This window comes from Zingiber officinale, chromosome 3B (genome assembly GCF_018446385.1).
Source record: "Zingiber officinale cultivar Zhangliang chromosome 3B, Zo_v1.1, whole genome shotgun sequence".
NCBI lineage: Eukaryota > Viridiplantae > Streptophyta > Magnoliopsida > Zingiberales > Zingiberaceae > Zingiber > Zingiber officinale.
The window spans coordinates 27,565,436-27,569,992 of NC_055991.1; positions in this window are offsets into that span (position 1 = coordinate 27,565,436).

Sequence of the window (4,557 nt, forward strand, 5' to 3'; positions counted from 1 at the left end):
ACCATTTCTACGTAACAAACACGTGATCGGTGTCGGTTCTTTTTCTCCGAGGCGACTTGTATTTCCCAGCACCCGACAATGGTGGTAGATCGTGACACTGTCACGATTTCGCTTTCGATGACAGCTCCGTCGGCGATTTCTTTAATGATGAACATGTACATACCATTCAAACAAATCTAAAGATATATTTGCACAGATCTCTTGGCTTATCATTTTAGGCATTGCAATATAACAAATCTACATATATACTGTCTACATGCACAGATCTATATTTGTGATCTTGGCTTATCACAGTAACAAATCATGCAAGCAAAAAGATCCATCATGCATTCTTAGAACTAAGGCAATGCTCTGATACCATTGTTGATAGTTCTAAAGCATGTAAAATACATAAATACAAAAACGATAAAACTCACAGTGATCTCCCGTAGTAGATCTTGATCTTCGCTTTTCGTACAAAACGAAAAATTCATAGTCATGCTCAGAGAAGGAGATCGGAGAAGATATCGAAGAATAACTTGCTGTCGGAAGAATGATCATGAACAAATCGGAAAGTACTTTAAGATTTCACGAGCCAAATCCTTCTCTAATGGATGTTCTCCTCTTACAATCTTATGCACACGAACAAGCTTTGCACAGAGACCTTTCACATATGGGACAAAACCCTTTCTTTCTGATTTTGTACAAACCTTGCACATAGTAAGCTCCTGCAAAATTCTCCTTTTCTTTTTTGACTTGGATATATTAGAGAAAGATGATTTTTTTTTCTTCTCCCTTTATTAATAGAGGAATTAAATAGATTAAAAAATATTAAAAAAAAGGGTATTTTTTCATCTACTTTACTTAACTCCAGCAGGTAGAAGGGGCCATGCACCTTGCATCGCCATGCACTCAAGATGTGACTTGAAGCAGCATACATGTCATTACGGCAATTCCCATGAGTCAAGGGCAACTTCAATGGAAGATTTACGAAAAATTTATAAAATTTAAAATGTTGAATAAAATTTTTTGAACTATTATAACGATGAGGTTTAAAGTTTATAATATATCAAAAGTTATTAAAACTCATGCTATAAATTAGATAAAAAAAATCATTTAAAGTTCTAACAAATAAAAATATTTTAATAATTGATATAACATATTGGATCATAAAAAAAAATTATTTAAAATTTTAATTATTGGAGATGTCCAAAACATGCTGAGTGGATACAGAGAGCAAGAGAAAGATAAAAAAGGATAATGATGAAAAAGAAAGGGAAATAGGAAATCGACCTAGAGACAGAGAAAGGGAGAACAATTATCGAGCACTAGCTAAAATAATTAAAGACGTATGTTTGAAAAATGAAATAAATGAGGTGTATTTTTATCTTATTTTGTAAATATAGCGTTATAAAGATTTTTTTTTACTTTAGTTTTTTTCCCCAATCTCGACTTTTTCCCGTAGCGGGAGAAGCGAACAAATGTCACCCCATCTTTTTACCAGCAAAGAGTATCACCCGCAGGTCTATTGCTATGACTCACACTTAGAAACCTTCCATCACATCACGACACAATAAGTGAAAAATAAAAGTAGTGTAGCCTTCTCTCCAATTCTACCATGAAGGAAATTCTTTAAAATTCTCTTTGATCGCCAAATTAACCTGAATCAAGTCAAGCTGGTCATTTTGGACGACTATGTCGTTGACCAAAAATTTTTTTTTTTTTTTAAAAAAAAACCGGCATTATTCATATCCAATAGCTAACCAATTTAGCATAACAAACTCTAAAACAATTCTGTGCCGTAGAACAAAATAATTGATTGCTTGTTGACCCCGTTCTCAAGTTGAGAGGAGTGAAATTGTCTGTGAGTTGGTTTGGAGGTGGACTGAAGGAAGATTTCGAGTTAAAAATTAAGAGAAGAAGGAGATAAGCTATCTTCGTCACTCGAAGAATCTGTGAAAAGTAAAAGAATAAAAGAGGAGTTAGAACGACGACCGAGCTACCTCCATCATCCACTCTAACTCTTAAATCAATTTCCGGTGATGTTTGGAATAAAGAAGATGAACAATGTATGTAGTAAGGAGTCTCTTCCTTCCCTCTTCTTCCTCCTATCTTTTAGATTGCGGGGGCAGGATTTTTTTATAGGAGGGTTATGTCAAGATAAAAAATGTCAAAAGGTCATGATACCCTTGTCTAGGTATCAGAAGGTCCTGTCTAGACAAAGCTATCAGAGGTCATGTTACCCCTGTTTTTGTGTCAATATATAAGATAAAAATGACTGATGAGCCCAGCGGTTTGCTTGCTATATACTCTACCAGGCAAACTAGTGTATCTGTTCGGTCTGGAAAACTAACGAGTCGGATACTCTGCTCTGCCCAAAAGACTGTCAGTCGACTCTAGTCTAGGTCGGCCTTAGAATACTATCGGTCGACTCTGGTCTAGATTTTCCCAGAAGATTGCCGGTCGACTCTGGACTGGGTCAACCTTGGTCGACTCTGGTCTAGGTCTGCTTAGATTACTACCGATCTGCTCTAGTCTGGATCGGTCCTGAAATACTACAAGTTGGCTCTTGGCTCTAGTCTGGGTCTGTCCTTGAATATTGTCGGTCGGCTCTGATTTAAATCAACCTGAAATACTGTCAATCAGCTCAAGATAATCAATGACCTCTCTTAACTTTATAACCCAACTCAGCATGTCATTTTAACCTTTTTACTCATGACAAATTTAATACTCACCATACCACTTGTTATTGCATGAAAAAAAAAAAAATGGATAAACGTTATCATCTTGTTGTTCATTCATTGAGCGTCACCATCATTTTTTGTTGCTAGAGTCGATCACTGCCATCCCCTGCGGGAGGACATCTACCGTCGTTGGTCACCAGAGTCACCTTGTTTAATGATGTCGTTATTCATATAATGACCAATTTAAGGTCAAGTATTAGTAACAATGCGTTGTGTAGATTAGATTGATCCGAGCGTTTGGAGCAATAAATTTTATTTAATTTAATTTCTATTTAGATTGATTAGATAAATTTATTATTCAATAGTAATAACAGATGCCATGTAACATCAAGACCAGGGTCGGTCTTATACTAATTTTTTTAATTTTTTTTTTTTTTTTTTATATTTATAGATATGAGTTCCAATAAAACGTGTTGATTTGCTACGCTCGAACTTTCTGTAATTTATAGCCTGAGTCTGGATCTCCAACCTTTTAAAGAAATCTTTCAAATTAACTACCGAACCACATAGTTAAAATTATCGAATATTCAAATCACATGCATAAATTTTAAACATACTCAATTCTAATTTTATCCCTCCACATTCACTCACCTATCCCAATCAACTAATATAGTGTAGCAATCGATTCAAATACTATTCATCAACACGATAATATTCTGAATCAATTGTTATAATTAAAAATATTGATTCATATTTAAAAAACTATTATTTGAGGACATAGATATAATTAAAAAAATTAGACAAACATATAAAATTTAATTTCATATTATTCAGAAATCTCATATCTAATGTACTTATCTAATTTTTTTTAACAATACCTACAAACATTATTTTCATACGTTATATTATATTAAAAGCATCAATTTTTTAAAAATGAATCAATCAATTCGCATACATTCGTGTTTAAAAAATAACTAATATTAATATGATGTATGAAAATGATATTTGAAAGTATAAATATAATCAATTGTATACATTATATTAAAAATAGCACTTTTTTTAAATTCAAATGAATCATATTTGTATTCAAAAAATTACTACTTTTAATATGACGTATAAAAATAATATTTAAGAATATAAATATAATAAGAAAAATTAGACGAACACATCAGACATAATTCCATGTCATTCCGAACTTCATCAACTGATTTTGACCAAAATCAAATTGATGGACTAAAAAGCTCAAAATGACATGAAACAAAATTCTATATGTTCATCTAGTTCTCTTAATTATATTCATACCCTTAAACATCATTTCCATATGTCGTATTAAGAGTAATAATTTTTTAAACACGAATTAAAAATTTTAATTGAATATTATATTATAACAATTGATTCAACACTATTCATCAACACAATAATGTCCTGAATAGATTACTATACTGTAACAATCAATTAGGATAGACACTAGCGAATACAGAGGCCTAAAAACAGAATTGAATACATGAAACTTGTCTATGTGATTTGAATATTCAACAACTAAGTTGTGGTTTAGTAATTTGCCGAACTATCTATGTTTTCCATAAGCAAGTATCACCCGTTCAAATTTAAGACCAGTCACACCCATCCAGGCAATCTAATATCATATCAAACTACACAGTTCTTCCAACCCTCCACCAATATTAACACACATTGAGCAAAGGTGTGGGATCCAAAGTTCCAAACTCTCTTAATTGGATTGCAATTGACATTAGCATTGTTTCAACGTAATCAACCAACAAGCATCAGAAAATATTTATAGGCTTTGATTTCTTTGTATAATGAAATCAGTCACTTTCACTGCAGGAATTTCCTCTTTGTGCTTAGATTAAATAGCAGGAAAACAAAGCTAATC